Here is a 20,975-nt window from a genome sequence, read left to right on the forward strand (position 1 = left end):
ACAGAATTTGTAGTTGCTGTTCCGAATCAGTTAGTGCAGCCAACTGCCGGGGAACGAAACGCCTAGCGCGGACTCCAAACAGCTATGATAAGAAGAGAAACTGGAGGGAGAAAGGAGATACCGATTAGGCATATACCATTGTTTTATAGGAATAGGAGACTTATCTATGAAGTATTTTCATTTATGATACAAGAACAAGGGGAAAAAATGAAACAGCAGGTTAAGTGAAGACTCCTCAGTGAGAACCCAGGTTTGATGGAGATGTTTCACGCAAAAATCAAGCAACTGGAGAAGAAATAATTTTTCAATGTACTATTTCACGTATCAGCGTCATTCATTTAATAATTATTTGTTGAGCTTTTATTATGTGCAGGTTAGGTTGCTGTGCCATGCTAGGTAATGGGGAAAGAGTGGAGACTCGGGCAAACATACTTTTGTTCACCCTGTTGCAATTTACAATGGGGCAGAAGGCTGGTAAAAATGTGTTGTTCCTTTTTCCAGAATCAAACATATCTTGTTTTGCACCTTCCACTTAGGCGAATAAACGACGAGTTACCCCTCACTCAGAAGGGGTTGCAGCTGTTCTCTTTCCTCTCTCAATCTTTGTCTAAATAGATTTTCCGTGTATTTTGCTGAGCTCATTTCAGGACACTTTCTGCCTAGTCTTCCTATCCTAGTACTGAATTTTTTTATTTTTTAACAACAACAATTTTTTTTTTTGGTCCAACAAGTCACAGGGGTATGGTTCCCATTTATTCTCAAACAATCCCAAAATGCTTTCCCTAGTCTTCTATCATCAGCTGAAGGGGCTGGCAAAGTGTGTTATAAATATTGTGATAAGCAGAATTCCAACATGGCCCCATTATCATGTTGATATCATGTTCTACAAATCACATCTTATTGTTGTCATTGACAGGTAAGTAATGGTGATTTGAGAAAAACAGTAGATAAAGAGGTTTTGGAAATGAGTGCCTGACCTCAATTCTGTATTCCTTTTCCTATCACTTTTGGCATATAGATACTTCATTGAGCTTATTTTCTCCATTATATTTTGGGAGAACATCTGTTGAGGAAGTGGTTAAAGCCAGAAAAGAAAAAAAGACTTTATGTGTTTTCAACACTAAGGTGTTACAAAGGGAGAACATAGCTTTGTTCATTGATTCTACTCTGATATGTCAGTGAAACACAGAGGATTGGTGGTGTGTAATGAAAGTAGAAAAAAGAGTAGTCATAGCAAAATGAGAAAGTGAGATCTAATGCTCAATGCAACTGTAAAAAGGAATTCCGTTGAGAGAAGCATCAGAGTGTTTTGGCAGTGGGGTGGAGGTAGTGTGCACAGTGGCATGGTAGAATTAGCCTACCTGTGGGTTGATGTGTATATGAACTTAGACCGTGTGCCTTGTAGGTGTCAATGAATATCTGTCAACTAGATAAGGTGCCAAAGCATAGGGTAAAAACAAGAATTATTAAAATAGAAGAATCACTAGATAAATAAGAGATTCGAGAGGCTAACAAGTCACAAGAGTATCTGCTGATTCACAGTGGAAAAGGTTTGAAATATTCTGGAGATTTAGTGTGAATTAAGTAGACACAATGGACTGAGAATCAAAGACATGTTCAATGATAGCACACCCCCCAAATCCCCCACTGTGTTCAGGCTTGCTTCCATGTGGGTTTCTATGCGTTCACCTTAAAGAAATTCATTCTCATGTAAAAGTGAAAAAGATACAGCTATCTTTGAGGTACAGGCTGTGATGATAATAAGTAAATGAATACACACACCTATGTTTCTTTAGACGGGTTTTATTTTTCATATAAAACAGGAAAACATTTATTGGGGAAAATGTCCCAATCAATGACTGTCCCGGTAATCTGAGTCCCTAGAAGGAAAGAAGTGTTTTCTTCTGTATGCTCTCCCTCTAGCCGTCTGCTGAAAACCTGGACCCATGGATCCCTGAGCTCGGATCCCCTAGGAGCAGATGTCTGGTCCTTACCTGTTGTGAGCTCCTGGAAGAGCAGTTACCACATTTCAGTCTCTTCCTGAAAGTCAAGGGGACGTTAACCCCTCGGCAGGGCCCTACATCCCTGCGTGGTACTTGTGACGCGAGTAGGGAACAAAATCCCAACACACAGGTTCAAATAGAGTGAGTAACACAGCTTTATTTGAGAATCAATGTCCTTCCAGAGGCCAGTGCTCTGGTCAGCACCATAGGTTATACAAGATAAAACAGAATTTAATAACGAACAAAGTCCCAGAGTCAATTGAGATGGAGAAGGTCCCTGATCCGGGAGAGATGACTGGGCCCCCAATGCTCTGAGTCCAGCTGGTCTTGCAAGGAAGAACTTGGGAGAGTCCTGGAGTATCTCGGTTTGCCCCTCACAGAGGGTCTTAGCTAAAGCGCCTAGTGGGACTACTCACTGCACTGCCCTTGAGCTCTGCTTTTATCCTCTTTTCCTTGGACTTGTTTACTTCTTAGGTGATAACCTGAAGTTGTTTTGGTGAATGTGTGTAGCCATTCAATTTTGTTATGCTCAGTTTGACACATAAACATAAACATGTTTACTTTCATGTGTATACTCTACACATAAACATGTTTACTTTCGTTTCACTGTCATCATTCTCACACTACTAGTAAACAACTTGTTCTGCAAGACTCAATCCAATAACAACCTTGTTTATAGTATATTTTATGTGCTCTACACAGTGCCTAACCTGTTTCCAGGGCAGGTGAATTTCTGCCACACTGTGGGGGAAGCCAGTCGCCTGGGCGTGCAAGATGCTGCCGGGGCCCCTTGCGCCGGGAGTTGGGAGTGCAGAGGCGGGATTGACTCGGGACAGAAAGGACTGAGCGAGGACACTGCCTGGGCGCGGATCCGTTAACGCCATGGAGCATCGGGCAGGCAGGGCTGCTGGCAGGTGACCCCAGGGTTCGCAGCGAGCAAGGTGTCGAGTGAAGCCAGCGCCCAGTGCAGGTTCGCTCCTGCGTGCGCCAGCTGCCAGCTGAGCCAGGCGCGCTGCGAGGCCGCAGGCTGCGTGCCCCGGGAGGGCACCGGCAGGAAGGCGCCCCCGGGAGCGCGCAGCTCGTCCAGGGCCACCTCCAGCGCATCCACTTGGTTGAAAAACCTGGATATGAGGACTGCCAGCGGCGCGCGGGCTTCGGGCGACAGATGGCGGCGGTGGCGTTTTGGGGAGGTTGGCCCGGCCTCCGGGATGTCCTGGCAGCGTCCCCTACCCGTGGTCCTCGCTGGCCTTCTCGGCAGGGTCGTTCTGTCCTTGAGTTGCGGGAAAGGGTGGGCAAAACCTGCGGGGAGAGAAAAACACGTTGTTTCTGTGAGTGGGCGCGGCCTGGCCAAGGTCACCAGGGCCCCTTCCCAGTCCCACTTCACCACCCCCCAACTTCACCTCCCATTCCCCACCACCCTTGATTCTGGAGGCCTCTTTCAGCCCTTTACAGGTTTAGGAGCATTTCCCCAGGGTCAGTGTCTGTACCCTCCATTGGGTGCTGGTTTGCCATTCGAGGCAAACATCCACACCCCTACCTCTGCAAAGGCACAGCCCACAAACCTACCTCCTTTGTCCTGATGTCCTGCTCTGTTGGAGTTGGGCTTGTCCTTCCCTCTCCCTCGGGCTGGTCGTCCCTTCACCTTCTTTTCTGGGTATCCATTTTCTTTGCAACCACTGCAAGGGGAGCCATTGGGACTTCTTGACCGCTTGTGCCTGGAGCCCATGGCTACCTGGCTCTGCCTGGTGATCACTGTCGGTGGAGAAGAGGACACTAGTGAGTGAATGGTCCCAGACCTATTTCTGGAAGTCTGGGGGAGAGTGGATTAGAAGAGGTCCCAAGTCAGACCTGGGTCCATAAGGGCCCCATCGCCAAATGCTAGTTCCAGATGCTCACTGTCTCTAAGGGCAGCTGCCCAGGGCCCAACTTTTCCTGCCGCTATGGTTGTGCCTCAATTTCCTGGCATGCCTGCTCCAGGAATCCCTCCCTCAGGTCCAGATCCCAGTGGTGGCTCAGCTGGCAGAGCCCATGACCACAAGGAATCTGATCTTCACCTTGGATTTCCCTCACCATTTTCAATAAAGGTCAAACCTTCTCAGGCCTGATGCTTTGCCCACCCCAGCCAATCTCTTGTGTCTCCCGAAGTCTCCCAAACATTGTTCAAAACAATCCCCACAAAAAAGAAAAAGAAAAAAAGTGGAATTTATTATCCTACCTCCTCTGCTGTTGGAGCCTTCTGTGGTCTCCGTGATCTTTCTCTGTTTCTCATAGTGATGCCAATCTTCTCCTTTCTCTCCAAAGGACAGATTTCCCATGGAGTAAGTCCTTTCATATTCCCGGTGGGAGCGACTTGATCTTCCTGAATGTCCCTGGCGAGTCCTTCTGCCACTTCTTGCCCCTTCCATTCTGTCCATGTCTCCTGCCTGAGCCAGGAGGCTGGAGGTCTGAGGAGTGGACCCAGCAATGACCAGCTGGGCAGAGGGCTTGGCTTTTTATGCTTCCCAGGGTTCCCTGCTGGGTCATACCACTGCTGCGGGGGTGGCAATGGAGGGAAGACAACACCCAACACATTGTAAGTGGCTTGATTGGATGAGGCATATATTGGGTATGCAGCCCACTCTCTTGGTCCCTGACTCTTTCGCTGCTAATTTCAGAGCATTTTTCCTGCATGGCAGCGAGCAGAGGCAATTCGTTCTGTGCTGAATGTGGATCTCAAAAAAGTACACTCACTCTTTTGTCATTTGTTTCTAGTTTCTTTTATTCCTGTTTATTTCTAGAGCTCTACGTGTGTGCGTGTGTATCAGCATGAGACATGCTAGGTATGCCCAGGGTGAGCAACGTGTTGGTGTAAAAACACGAGAAAACCTTTGAGTTTTTTGGGTATGCATTCTCTGTGGTCACGCTTCAGTTCTACCATCATGGCAGGAATGCCACCATGGAGTCTACAGAAAAAAAGTGTGTGGTTAGGCTCCCAATTAAGGTTTTTTACAAAACTGGTAGCGGCACACATTCAGAGAGCCATAGTGAAAGAGGACCTTTACAACAGATCAAGCTGTAATTTATTATTCACATCTTTCTCATTTTCTCTTCACTCTTCTCCATCAAACAAGTCCTGCCATAGGCTCATGACAATCCTGCTGGGCTGGGCTGTCATAACTGATGTTTTTAAAAAACCTTCTGCCTGCTTCGCTGGTCAGGGTAACCAAAAGGACACAACTCATGAAAAATCATAAGATAGACAGTAGGATTAGATTTGTGAGTCCCACCTCTCACATAACATAAAAGATATTGCTAAGTAGCTCCATCTTCAAGGATCTGTAATCTCACTTAAGGGGAAATATCACAGCTAACGGACCGGTTTCAACTAAATTGATGCACAGTCTGGATGATTTCATCAAAATCCCAGGCTCTTTCCAAATGGCGCCTTTACATTCCAAACGGGATTTATTCTGTAACACTGATGGCCCTCATGATCCCATGCTGCCTGCCTGAGTATCACCTGTCATAAACAGAGGGCTGGATAGATTATCTCCATCCTATATCTCTTCATCAGAAAGAAAGCGGTGTTCGAGACACTCTGGACATATTGTCTGTCCACCTCCTTCTGCAAAATGACTTAAATTCCATAGTTACCCCACCCCCAACTCCACTCCAGCTTACCATCATTGGTGGTTCTGGGAGCCACACACTGGCTGTCTAGGGAACCAGTGGCAAGTCCTTTAGGGTTTTACACACGTCACCCAGGTCATTGACTGTCTTCCACTGAGTGCCTGGTTTGCCACTCAGGCCTGGTCCCTACGTCTCAACTTCTCCAAACACCCAGCTCTAAAATCTGCCCCTTTCCCCTTAGGTTCAGATCTGGATGAGTCAGGCTAATTTTTTTTCTACCTTGTGCTGGGGATGGTGGTGACTTCACCTTCTCTCCATGGTCTACATTTCCTTTTTGCTGTCTGCAAGGGGTGCCATGGGAGCATCTCTACCATTTGTGCCTGGAGCCCTTAGCCACCTAGCTATGCCTGATTACTGTGGGTTATTAGGAGGACAGTAGTGAGTGGTCTCTGTGCTATGTCTGGAATGTGGGGTGAGTTAATTATACCAGGCTCCATTGATATGCAATGTAATTAATGGCCCCACCCCCAAGGGCCAGTATTCCAAGGGCCAGGTACTCTTGTTTTCAAGTGTATCTCTGTATGAACTAGCCTTTGTCTGGTGTCTGTTCACACTCCAAGATTCCTGGTATGGTCTTACAAATACTTTAAGTCCAGACCCAGAGGAGGCGCAGCTGGCAGAGCACTAACCACAAGGATTCTGGTGTTCATGTTGGGTTTTCGTTACCTGAGTGAATGTCAAGTCCTCTGGAGTCTCCTGTTAATCCCATCTCCACTCCAATCTCTTTTGTTTCATAAATCCATATAGCCATCTACCACAATGAATCTCAGAAAAAGTAGAATTTGGGGGCCGGCCCGGTGGCTCAGGCGGTTAGAGCCCCGTGCTCCTAACTCCAAAGGCTGCCGGTTCGATTCCCATGTGGGCCAGTGGGCTCTCAAACACAAGGTTGCCAGTTCAATTCCTCCAGTCCCGCAAGGGATGGTGGGCTGTGCCCCCTGCAACTAGCAATGGCAACTGGACCTGGAGCTGAGCTGCGCCCTCCACAACTAAGATTGAAAGGACAACAACTTGACTTGGAAAAAATGTCCTGGAAGTACACACTATTCCCCAATAAAGTCTTGTTCCTCTTCCCCAATAAAATCTTTAAAAAAAAAGAATTTGGAAACCTACCTCATCTCCTTTGGGAGCCCTTCTGGGTCTCGACTATTTCCTTCTCCATTTTTCATAGGGAAGTCAATCTTCTCACTTTTCTTCAAAGACAGGTTTTCCTTGGTGCTAATAACCTTCATATTCCCTGTAAGAGGGACCAAGGGGGCTCCTATGTCCACAGCTTAAGTGCAATGATAGTCGTATTAAAAAAAAAAAGTGTAGCTTTACCAAGTCATTCTTATTATTAAGGGTAAGTTAATTAATGAAGTGAGATACCAGAAAGATTGGTGTGCAATGGAAGTAGAAAACTTTGGTAATGAACGTAGGCACAGAAAATTAAATTTATACCTCAATATAACTCTAACAGTGCATTCCTTTAAAATAAGAGCCATGGAGTCAGTGTGTTGGCAGTGGTGTGGAGGCATCGCCAAATGACACAACAGAAATATTCTATATTTTGACTGAAGTGGCGATCACACGGGTGTGTACACATGTGTAAGCATTTTATTGATGGGTCATCAGCTTTAGCTCTGTGTGCATGGCCTGTAAGTCAAATTTATAAAGTTGACTTACAGGCCATAGAAACATAGAAAAAAAGAATAACTGAAACCGGGAAATAAATGAACAAACGATTCAAGAGGTATCTGAACAAGAGCAAGGACATTGACTTAATCATGTAGTAAAGGTTTGAAATACTAAAGAAATTTATTGGGGTACGCGGAGAAGCTAATGGACCATGAATCCAAAACATGTGATTTTACTTTCAACACTAAATTATTACATCCCCTCTACCAAGTAATCAAGTTTGCTCATTTGATTTAAAGGCAGGTAGGTTTCTGTATTAGTTTAGTTCTGTATTAGAACTGCCATAAGATAGGAACACGAACTGGATAGCTTAAACAGAAACTTATTGTCTTGGAGTTCTAGAGACTAAAATTCCTAGATCTATTTGTCCTCAAAGTTGACTTCTTTTCAGGCTTATCCTTGGCTTATACGTGGGCATCTTCTTCCTGTGTCTTCACACCATCCTTCCTCTCTGTGTCTGTGTCCAAATTTCCTCTTCTTATAAGGACACCAGTCGTGTGGGAGTAGGAGCCACCCTAACGGACTCATTTTAACTTGATTACCTCTTTAAAGATTCTGTCTCCAAATAAAGTCACATTCTGAAGTTACAAGGGGGTAAGGACTTCAGCATATGAATTTTGGGGGGAAACACAATTCAGCTCGTAACGGTACCTAAGCATTCACCTTGAAGAAATCTAATCTCAAGTAAAACCCACAAAACAACCACTGTTCTTTGCTGTGCAGGCCAAGACAGGAAAAAAATATACATATGTATAAAATATAATAAATAATATGCATATGAAATATAATACAATAAAAAATATATATATATATATGTACATATATATATATTTAAAGATCTTATTGGGGAAGGGGAACAGGACTTTACTGGGGAACAATGTGTATTTCCAGGACTTTTTATTGGGGAACAGTAGTGTGTTTTTCCCAGGACTCATCTGCTCCATCCAAGTCAAGTTGTTGTCCTTTCAATCTTAGTTGTGGAGGGCACAGCTCAGCTGCAGGTCCAGTCGCTGTTGTTAGTTGCATGGGGCGCAGCCCAGAGAGTCAAACCGGCAACCTTGTAGTTGAGAGCCCGCCCTCCAACCAACTGAGCCATCTGGCCACCCAGGAGCTCAGCGGCAGCTCATTGACTTCACTCTATTTGCAGAGGTTGCAGCTCGCTGGCCCATGTGGGAATTGAACCAGCAGCCCTCGTTGCCCAGAGCTCGTGCTCTAACCAACTGAGCCACTTGTCCACCCTAAAAATATATTTATTATTTTATATATCTATATATATCTTTGTAAGGGCTTTTTTAACCAAATGAAACATGAAAACAGCGATTGCTAAAAAGGTCCAATTCGATCCAAGTGCCCAGTAATCTGAACCCTCAGAAGAAAAGGAGTGTTTTCCATTGGATGGCTATCCCTTCCTTCAGATTGTCTCTGGAGAAAGTGAGTGTCCCCGACCTGTCTCTGGAAGCCAGGGTGAAATCGAGCAGATCAGGCTCCAAGAGGAGTCCCAAGGCAATAATGGCCCCACCCCCAAGTGCCGATCTTCCTCCAGCTACCCCCAGCCTCCAAGGGCAGTCCCCAGGGCCTGTCCTCTGTGGTGACTGTTGATATACCTGAGATGTCTTCATGCTCCCACAAACGTTCCTTCAAGTCCAGACCCGGAGGATGACTCAGCTAGTACAGCCATTGACACATGGATCTGGACTGAATCTCGGCTTTTGCCCACTATCATTGGGGTATAGAGATCATGTTTTCTGGAGTTTCCTCCTTTTTCCATCCCCCAATCTCTTATGTTCCCACATAGGACTGTTAACTTCCTTTCTTCACAAAGTAATTAAATATTAAAAAGATAAATAAACTACCTTATAACAATTTTTCCTGGGAGAGAAGAGTATTCTAGTAATTTTGTCTACAAAAATTGAATGGATATACTTACTATTGACTCTTGAGAATTTGTATTATTCCTGAGAATTAAGTGGAAGAAATAAAATTAAAACCCCACACAAACTCTTGTAATTTAGAAAGGTCATGGAAAGTATTGTTTCAGACCACAAAGATTATACTGGCAACTTTTTAGCACTTCCAATGTACAACATTGAAAAACATGAATAATAATAATATATACTGGCAATTTTTTAGCACTTTTAATGTACAACATTGAAAAACATGAACAACAACAATAGTAAAAAAAACAAAAACAAACAAACAAAACCCACCTGGAAACAACCCAAGTGTCCACAACTGGTGAATGTAGTATATCCTTACAGTATAATACTCCCCAGCAATAAAAAACAATGGGCCACTGATACATGCAACATCATGGATGGCTCTAAAACAATTTGTTAAGTGGAAGAACTAGACAGAAAAAGCTACATATTGTCTGATTTTATTTACATGAAATTTTTGGAAAACTCAAAACTATGAGTATAGAGACAAATTGGATCAGTGTTTGCTTTGATCTGGGGGTGGGAGTGAGAATGGATTATAAACAGATATGAGGGAACTTTTCAGGGTGATGCAAGTGCATAAAACTGAATCAGAGTGATGGCTGCACAACTATATAAATTTACTAAAAGTCACTGTATACTTAACGTGGACAATTTGTGGTATTAAATAGTAAAACTTTTAACAAAACAAGAAAATTATCAGCATTTAAATGCCAAAGTGTTGCATTTTATTTATAGAATTACAAGTAACAACTGAATCATGGAAATAACATGATTAGATTTATATTTGTAGTCAAATATCTATGGTTCCATTCTTGGCCCACACTGCATGAAGAACTAAGTACAACTTTGCCCGTTTCCTTAAGAAAAGTCCATGGAAGATGGATGCGATGATTACACAGAATTCCTGCAGCATTTCCCTTTGAACATCTCTCTTCTCCTAAATTTCTAAGTCATCTGCAAAATAGCTTCCTCTCTCAAGCCTTGTTACCCATGTAACCGACCTCAGGTCCCTTTTAAAAAAAACAACTAGGAGAATGTCCAGGAAATAAGACCATGGAAAGAAGGGTGGCCAACAGAGGAGCAAAACAAACGTGAAAGGGACACGATGGGCAGTGTAGGAGGTGTACCAACCATCCCATTACTGCCTCAAACCAGGTACAGAAATTGAGTACCTGGTTCTCTCTTTTTCATGAAGTATGAAAAAATGGACAATTTAATACCTTTTACTTTTCATTCCATTTTTTAAAAAGTTGTTCTCTTGTTCCTCTTTCTTTTGTACTGGGTATGGTTAATACTCAGATTTCCAGCGTGGACCTTATGCTGCAAAACTGCAGTATAACAGGATTCTGACAGACTTCTGACAACACTGGCCCATGATGACTGACTGAAGCACATCATAGACATGTGTATGTTTCTAATTGAGGACAGTGTAGCTGTAGGTGGATAACTGGATTGGTCATCTCCGAAACAGTGTGAATGTGCAGAGGACTAGCATCCAAATGCCACAGACCCCAAAGCTACTGAAGGATCCCCCTGCTCCTGCCTTCACCACTGCACCTTGGAGAGCTCCCCTGAGAGGTCCTATGGAGGCACAGGACCAACTTTCTCTTGGGAAAGGTGATCATACTCTTCTCTAACCTCAGGTGTCCCTCTTACTAGCTGGCCCACTGAACTCCAGGTTGCAGCCTGGCCTTGTCGTGAATGGCAGAACCATCGGTAAGGGGCTGTGGAAGCAAGACTTGGATGAGGGATCACGGGGTGTCATGCAGGCAGGGAAATGGGGGCATGGGACCCGTGCCAGGTTTGCCTGTCCCCATTATACTCCTGAACACAAATGAACCACCCATCCCCATTGCACCAGCACAAGCCTCGGACCAATTACAGCAAGACCTCTTCTCTGAGGGGTATGACAGAGCAGCCACGGAAGTAGACATTGTATGTGGGGAGCAGGGGAAGAGTAGACTCTATCTTTGTCACCTCAGGACCCACAGGGTCATCACTCACTCTGGCCTCCACCCTCCACCTGCAGCACACATCCCTTTACTTTCCACTTCACCACCTCCCTCTGAGCCAGATCCATTTTTATCACTGGATCCTGCACTGGTCAGGGGCCACCTGTCACCCGTACTCTCCACCTGCCCTTTCCCTTCTACCCTCAGACTGAAACCGGATTCTGGAACCGACCCTCATGTACACCCCACTTTATCCTTGGGCCCTCTCTCCTCACTATATGCCTTCTTCTTTCAAGACCCAACTTCTTACAATTTACCCATCTCAGGGATTCCAGGCCATGAGAGGGCCCTTTGACTACAAGGACCGCAGACAGGTCAAGAATCTCTCACCAATTCAAAAGAGAGAGAGAGAGACCCCAGGAGATTCTTAGCAGGAAAAGCTCAAAGAGGGGAGGCAGGACTGGGGACCTCCCACCTCAGAAGGAAGAGCCCCCTGCCCAGGACGGGATTAGTAGAGAATCCTGGGAAAAGGTGCCCCATTACTTGTCAGGTGCTCCACTGAAAAGCACATTTAAAATGCAAGGAGGGCTTTGTTCCACTGGAAAGCAGGACAGGGTGCAGAAGATGGCAGCGCGGGGCCAAAGGCGTATGCGACTCACCAGAAACCAGGGGTGTTTCTAGGACAAGGCAGATACTAAATCTGAAGAACAAGTCAGCTATCGACCAGATCCTACACACAAAACGCAAGTGGTTTATAGAGCTAATGCAATGAGGAAAGCCCATCCAAGAATGTCATCATGACCCAGATGGGGACCAAACAAAGTTGCGGTCATTACAAGGCTCCCTGCTTCCCTACCCAGGGGAAAGGCACGAATTCCACATTCTGCTGACATCAGCAGGCCTTAGCTCAGAATGCCCCGACGGGCAACAGGAAGGTCAAAGACAGGGTCACGAATGCCAGGAACTCTAAGGTTCCACGATCAACCTGTGTTTTAGGCAACCATCTCCCTGGCTGATTGCCTCAGAGACCAGGATAAGAAATCAGCAGAAACTCATGGGCGTTTGACATACGTTCTACCCAAGGGTAAAATAAAACAGGATGAGTCATTTGTGTCGGGGTTTTCATCCACTGAACAAAAGGAAGGACAAAAAGAGCCATGGTCCAAACAGACACACGTCAGGATGTGCACAGAGCCCCAGACCACTAGAAATCAGAGCTGCCTCTGTGGGCAACAGACCAAGGAGGCCCTCAGCTGCCCCATCTTCACCTGATGGGTTTGAAGGATGCTTTCCCTTCACCATCCTAAATTAATCATTCTCCACCCATCCACACAGGGCTTGCATCTCTAGAAGCAGCATTTGCACCCCTGTAATAAACTCTATTGACCCTCATGCTGGCAGTCCTCTGAAGAGGAGCAGCCCTGTTCATCAGCAGGGATTTTTTGCAATATTGGTGTCTTCTAGCGGCCACGTGTGGTGGATTGCCTGGGTTCAGTGTGGGGGTATACATTCAGGGGATCCTCAGACCTGGGCTCAGGGCCTGGAAGGGTCCCCTTCAGTCTTCCTGAGGCCTGCTTTACTGCTCACACATGACCAGAGGGAGGGGGTGACAGGGGTCTTCCTCACCTATCCATCTCTAGTCTTCATTGCACCTGCTCAGAGATCCCATTTCTTAAAATTTTCATTCTTCTTAATACATTTATATAAGAACAATCTGGAATCTAGAATACATTCCAAAGCTTCTCTTTGTGAGAAGAATAACTCCACCCAAAGACATAGATAAACCAGACCTTGTCCTGCTCCCTCACCACCTTTAACTTCATACAGCTGTGTGAATGGGTTGCATGTGTAATGAGATTACAAAGGAGGACACAGCTGGATATTAGTACGAGGGAGGGACAAGTAGCTTCTTATTTTACACAATTTGGAGGTGGGAGTTTGGCATGGCTGGACCCTGCATTCACATTGACTGGAGAAAGGGAACCCAGTGGTGAGGAACAGAGGCCAATTGTCCCTGAGAGCCCTCACCCATTCCTGCTGAAGGTGGGGCCCACCTGCAATAGGTCCCCCTCCTCCACCCTCATATACTCTACACAGAAGAGACCAGAAACACCAGCTCTGTGATGAGAAGTGGGGAACAGACAGGAAGGTAGCTGTGAAGCTCCTTCCCACCTGGCAAGTGTCTCTTACTCAATGGCTTATTTAAGGTTCCAGAATATTCTTCGTCACCCAACCCCAGAGAGGGCTCAGACACCCAGTGTGAGGGGCAGAAGGTGTGACTATGGGTGGAGTAACCAGCGCCAGCTGGAGGAAGATGAGGCAGGACCCTTTCCTCCTCTTCCTCTACCTGACGAGATGGCAAAGAGAGGGGAAATCAGAAAAGGTCTTATTAGCGAAACTGAGAGGGAGAGACACATGGCATTTACAGCTTTAAATGAGGAATCACAATGTACGCACGAGAAGTTCAGGTTACTTTCCAGCTACTGCAATGGGGACTTACTTCAAAGCTAGAGACTCAATATCGGACCTCTGCGCCAGGCACATCTCCCGCCAACCTCGCCCCAGAAGGGTGTCAGGAACAGGAATAGTGTCCAGTGCCACATGGACACAGTTCTGGCTGAGCACTGAGTGGGATTGAGTATTGCTGTGGGGGGGTCCTGGGCTGACCCAACCATGTCCCAGAATCAGGCCAACTGCGGTGTGAGTATCTCCATGTCTGTGAATTTGACAATGAGGTCTCCCCACTGAGTGTGTACCTTGAGGAAGGGAAGCCCCTGCCATGCAGACTTCACATTGGATGTTTCCATGGTGTTACTACAGGTCAAAGAGTCAGGCAGCCATCACTGGTGAGAATGTTCCCCTTGCATCCACACAGAGCACCTTGGGGAAATGAGGCAGAGAGTGAGGAAAAGGTTTTGGGTGGCCAGGTCACCTGCTGGTGACAAGGACACTATGGAGTGCAGGGTTGCATCCTGGCGGAGGGAGTGTGGGTTGTCTCGTACAGCACAAGGACAGTGCCTGCAGGGAGATTTTCAGGCTGGAACGTCCCTCTTTGGTAAGTGTCCTGTGCCCTCCTTACACCATTCTGTACGCCATTGTGCAGGATCTCATCCTCGGTGCATACAGTTGGCCTTCGGGGTGGAAGAGTCCTCTGTGATCTTCCTGTGCTGATCGGTGTGGGGCCTAGAAACAGGAGAGACCATAGATATTTACCTGTTATGTCTCCATTTTAACTTTGAATTGGACAGTAAGGTCTCCCTGCTGATTACGAACCCTGAGAAGGGAAGCATTACCACAGGTCAAAATGCCACCAGTCATTACAGGTCCATGTTTCATCATGCTTTTCTAAAACAGGAGGCTTTTTAAGTATCCAACCTAGTATTTTAATAAATGATGCCTTGCAAAAACAATAACATCCGAGAAACAAAAATAGCAGAAAAAGTGCGAGTAATTTTAGATGTCATGTTTCGTGCCAAACATGATTTACTTCTTAGAAGATCACAAGAAATTGTTTGACCTCAATGCTGAAATGTTCAAAAAAGTTGTACAAGAAGATATAAAATCTATAGAGCTAATTGTATAGTAAATGATACAAAGGGATTTGTGGCTTATTCGTGTAACAAAATTTGTATAACAAAATGCATACACAATGCACTGGGAAATCATGTTAGATCTGAAATACCAATGTGAATTAAGGAGCAGAACACCTCTCTTTATTTTTTGACTGTATGACAGATGGACCCCCATCATGAGCTCATGTGTCAGATTTTTTGGCATGTTTGTCATAAAATGATGTGTTAAATGACAGAAGAAAATTACATTGACATTATTGAAATGAAAGAAACATTTGGATATGATCTAGCTTTTGAAATTATTATAAATTGGGAAAAGATGACATTGACATAAAAATGCCAGTGGCCAGCTATATGGTAAGGCCCAACGGTGGCCGGTGGACACAAGTTTGTAAACTCCATTATTTCCACCAAAAAAGTGATTATGTCACATGGTTCTCCTAGGCACAGGCCGTGTCCCCATCTCATTCAAATGGAAGGTCCCAGTATTTATATGTTGTAGGTAACGTTTTCCCTTGCTCTGATTTTGTTAGTATTTCTCCCCAGAACAGTCCTGAATATGAAAAATTAGTACAGCATGTGGTGGTTTGAGTCTCCAAACGCTTCGATAAGTGATATTTTTGTAAAAATAAGTCTCACTAAAATGTTCTATTAGTCAAGAATAAAAGGATGGGAAAAGTCCAGGAAACCGGAGGTTCTGTGCTCAGTATTTCAGAAAATCTTGCGGGGAGATCTCAGCCCCGCCAAGTACGCCGTGGGCAGTCAGTGCCCAGATAGGCAGCTTTTTACTCACTATTTCCGCATCTCCCACGGGTTGGAGAAGCCTGGGCAACGTCCCTCCAGCGCGCAGCCAGACCTTTGTGGCAAAACCCAACTCGACTTCTCACTCCGAAAGTGGCGCCACCTCGCCAGGACCCAGGATGAGGGCGACGCCCGCACCCACTGAGACGCCACTTGGAGGCCCTCTGCTGGCCGTTACGAAGCAGTGAACGGTGCTCCGAGCCTACGGTTTAGCGGTCGCCACGCGCCCCTTTACGGTCGTCACTTATTAAAGGGATATATCCTTTACCCTCACAAAATATTACGATTGAAAAATAAGCTCCTCACCCACAGAATGCACAATCACGAGAGAACCAAGATGTAAATTATGGACTTTGGGTGATCATGACATGGCAATGTAGTTTCATCAATTGTAACAAATGGACCACTCTGGTGTTGATAACCGGGAGGCTGTTATGCATGTGGGGATGGGGGAAGAGGTATATGAGAAATCTCTGTACCTTCCTCTAGTTTTTGCTCTGAACCTTAAACTGCCCTATAAAAATAGTCTTAAAATAAAAAATAAAAAAATAAAATATTCACAATGTTTCAGTACCAGGAATGACTGGAATGCTTCACTTCCCCTCTATGTGTTTAATTTTTGTTGTTTTTTTTTAAAGATTTATTATTATTATTATTATTATTGGGGAAGGGGTACAGGACTCTATTGGGGAACAGTGTGTACTTCCAGGACTTTTTTCCAAGTCAAGTTGTTGTCCTTTCAGTCTTAGTTGTGGAGGGCGCAGCTCAGCTCCAGGTCCAGTTGCCCTTACTAGTTGCTGGGGGCACAGCCCATCATCCCTTGTGGGACTCGAGGAGTTGAACCAGCAACTTTATGGTTGAGAGGATGCGCTCCAACCAACTGAGCCATCCGGGAGCTCAGCGGCAGCTCAGCTCAAGGTGCTGTGTTCAATTTTAGTTGCAGGGGGCAGAGCCCACCATCCCTTGAGGGACTCGAGGAGTTGAACTGGCAACCTTGTGGTTGAGAGCCCACTGGCCCATGTGGGAATCAAACCAGCAGGCTTCGGAGTTAGGAGCATGGAGCTCTAACCGCCTGAGCCACCGGGCCAGCCCTATGTGTTTAATGTTTGAATTCACATCTTGAGTAAGATATTCTTAGGATACAATGTATACAAACAAGAAAATTGGCTGTTTTTCCTAAAACCAATATTTATATAAACCCCAAAATTATTTTATGTTGACATTTTTAAAAATCATAATAAAATGACCCACTCCCAGAGCTTTGTGTTAGGATGCTTATCACCTGCCATCAATGAAGTCCCTATCCCACATCCACCTGAATATCATGCTTCAGTGCTTTTTAAACCTGAACCTGCATCAGAATCCCTTGGGGGGCTCATTGAGACATAGATTGCATGGCCCTGCCCCTACTGCTCTGACCCAGTAGTATCCAGGCTGGGACCCTGGGACAGATATTTGCATTTTCAACAAGTTCCCAAATGATGCTGATGCTGCTGATCTTGTGACCACACTTTGAGAAGCTCTCTCCCCAGTTGGTAGAAGTTAAAAGACAGAGGCACAGTCTTCTTGAGGTTACTCATCTCACATGGGCCTCTGGTACCTGGATAGAAGTAAGCATCCCAGACAGGAGACATTTGGAAAGGACAATTTTCTCTCTCTTCATATTAGCATAGATTAGACAGCGATTTTTCTACTTAGCAACGGTATGTAGAGACTATTATAATTAAAAACAAGCACACAAACAATCTTCAGATGCTCCCATACAATTGCCTGTTAAGGAAAGTGGTCAAAGCTTTTTTTTTTTTTTTTTTTTTTTTTTAGGATTTCTAGTACTCATACCATGCAGTTGAGTGAAAGCAACACAGCAACAGCAATGGGACACAATGTTGTGGACACAAACTCTGCAAGACAGGAAATTCCAGAATGAATGATGGTAAATGATCGAATTATACTTCCCACAATAATTTTGTGGGAAATATAAATGTTTGGCAGATAAAGAGATGTTGGGGGTCCTATTAGCTATACTTGCTACTGTTCTGGTTTCCTTAGAGCCCACAGGACTTCCCCATCTTGGCCGTTCTGAAACCCAGAGGGTTGGCACTTACGCAGGGCCACGGATGTGCAGCGGGTCGTGATAAGAGCACGGTTAAAAGTGGTAAGATTCTACTACCAATTCCAATGTGTGGCTGTGTTTTTCCCCACCTCACCAAGCAATTCTCTGACACCAGCTGAGTGGCCTACAATCCAACTCAATTCTGACACTATCTACCTATAGATAGCATCAGACTCCACAGCTTTATAGGGTCAGTCTTACAAGACTGCCCCCACTCCAGGTACCAATCGCACACAAGTCCATGTTGTCACCTGTGCTTTTGACCAACCAGCTATAGATTTGAAGGTTCCAACGATCCCATCTTGGGTTCAATTAATTTGCTAGAGCGGGTCACAGAACTCAGAGAAACATATTACTCACTAGATTACTATATATTATAAAAGGCTATATAGCTCAGGAACAGCTAGATGGAAGAGATCCACTCTCCTTGAATCTCCACATGTTTACCAACATGGAAGCTCTCCCAACACCCTCCTTTTGGGTTTTTATGGAGGCTTCATTACATAGGCATAATTGATTAAATCATTGGCAATGGATTAAACCTCCAGCCCTTCTCCCCTACCTGGAGGTCAGAGGTTGGAATTAAAAGTTCCAACCCTCTAATCATATGGTTGGGTCCCCTGGCAACTAGCCCCCACCTAAGTGCTTTCTCAAATCACCTCATTAACATAACAAGACACCTTTATCACTCTCATCACTTAGGAAACAACAATTGTTTTAGGAGCTCTACGCCAAAAATGGGACCAAGACCAAAGACATACGGGTGGGGGGGGTTGCCAAAAAAGTGTGTACAAGTAGACACTTTACTCAACGTTGCTCAAGCAGTACTTCGCCACCGTCATCAGAAGTGTCTGGACGCTGATGGTAACCACTTTGAGCACCTCTTGTAATTGCAGAAGTCAAACAGGACTTGTATTCATCTTTTGTTATTGGTATATATTGAGTATTACAATTTTAATAGTTTTTTCCTTTCTTAAGATGTGTATACATGTTTTTTGGCACTTTCTTATTGTAAATCATAATATCACAGGTGGAGAGCACAGCACCTTCACTGAGTACAAGTCAGTAATAATCCACTTAATATTTTCATTTGTGATCTCTTGGGATCTAAATTATGTGCCCAGTAAAGGTAGGGCTTGGGATATGAAATTTGTGATTTTGAGCAAAATTATCAAAAAACTGACTTCTCAGGTGAACGGGTTTTTGGAACCACACTGGGTTTTAAAACTTCAAGAAGAAAAATACGTATGTACATATATACATACATACATTCATATATACTTCAGGAAGACTACTGACACCTGGGCCAGTCACCAGGGTCACAATTAGAAGATTTATTTCCAAACACTGGGACCCAAATAATTGTAATAGTCACCCTGAAATGATGGGAGATCAGGGCCTTCCACACACTGAACTATATTGATTGATATCCTTGCCTTCTTCGATCAAGCCGGCTTCCTGGGTTTAATATATGGAACCAGATATTTGAGTCAGAGTTTTATTGGATAAAATGTGCACAAGCAAAAATATGTTCGTTCTAAAAACAGCATTAATGCACATAGTATACAAATCAACAGTGCTCTTATTCACCAAACTTGTCTCCCCTTATCCTTAATCACAAATTTAGAGTCCATTTCACAGCGTCTTTATTCTTAGGTATGGCCATGTGAATGAGTTCAGGCCACGTGTTTGCGGCTAGGAATAACGTCTGCCCCATACCAGCCTGGCCCATGGAAACACCCCCACATGAGGTGACATGATTTTTCACCCCTTACAAGTGGCAGAGGCCCGCCCAAACCCTATAGCCAGATTTGAAGCCACATATTGTCAATGGCAAATCCACAAAATAGATAGTACCTGGGTCCCTGAATCATTGTTGGGAAAAAAGCAACAAGCAGAGTCACTTGATCTTTGAAAGCCTATGTTTAGGTGTTATATGAAGCAAAGATAAATTTGTGTGATGTTCAGATAAATAGTATTTTTGTACTTGGCAAGCCTGGTCCCAAGATCCCTGGCAGGCACTTCTCTCTCCCTCTGCTGTACCACTGCCCTGCAGGGCCACCTGCAGGGCCACACCGAGAAGGTCACACTCAGGAAATAGACTACCTCCTAGGAGAGAACCCAGCTTGTTCAGGGGCTCCCAGCAAACCTAAGAAGCTCAAAGAAGGGTCACAGTGCAGGTTGTAGGAACTCACATTGTGCTTTCCTTCACAGATGGTGGCAGGTGTTCTGTGTCGTTCCTAAACAGAAGAGGAATAGGCAGTGGCCAGAGAACTCAGGGTTAGCTAGAATTTTCTACCAGATTATTTAGCTTCTGCCTTCTTTTCAAATGTTTTTTCTTAAGAAATGGGTCACAGGCGTATATTCTGCCTTTTCCTAGTAAAGCTTTGATAACATCGGCTTGGCTATCTAAACTTCTTTGTAAAATTCTGCACAAATTTCCCACAGGCACTGTAAGACAACACCTCCCCTTGTATAACCTGGAAGCCAAACAGGACTGGAGGGCATTCGGTTCCAGCTGGCCTCTCTACCCACCACCTGGCTCAGCTGAACCGCTGCAATGCCCCGGCTGCCCGTGGGGGTATGAGAGATCATCTACAGTGCTCCAGGAAGTCTGTGCCTGGGCCAAGTTGCAGCTCTTTGTAATGGGTCTTCTGAGGGTGGGGTAAGGTGAGGTAAGGACAGGGGTAAAAAGTTATCTCCTTCTTGTGTCTGAGACTTTTCTCAAGAGCTCCATTCAGTGGCCAATCCCCGTTAAAACAGCATCACTTCTCTGTGGAGCTGCAATTGTCTAGGATGGTAGCCAGCAATCACACGTGACTATTTTTTTTTATATATATAGGCCTTTATTGGGGAACAGTGTGTACTTCCAGGACTTTTTTTCCAAGTCAAGTTGTTGTCCTTTCAGTCTTAGTTGTGTCAGGCGCAGCTGAGCTCCAGGTCGAGTTGCCGTTGCTGGTTGCAGGGGGTGCAGCCCACCATCCCTTGCGGGAGTCGAGGAGTTGAACCGGCAACCTTGTGGTTGAGAGCCCACTGGCCCATATGGGAATCGAACCGGCAGCCTTCAGAATTAGGAGCACGAAGATCCAACTGCCTGAGTTACCAGGCTGGCCCACACGTGACTACTAATTACCTGAAATGTAGCTAGACAGGAATCAAACCCAGACAGAGAATGAGGCCCAGGGAGCGATGCAGCATTCTCTTCTGCACACTGAGCATCTTGATGCTGACAGAAGAATTGACCTGGAATC

Source organism: Rhinolophus ferrumequinum, chromosome 12, assembly GCF_004115265.2.
Source record: "Rhinolophus ferrumequinum isolate MPI-CBG mRhiFer1 chromosome 12, mRhiFer1_v1.p, whole genome shotgun sequence".
Taxonomy (NCBI): Eukaryota; Metazoa; Chordata; class Mammalia; order Chiroptera; family Rhinolophidae; genus Rhinolophus; species Rhinolophus ferrumequinum.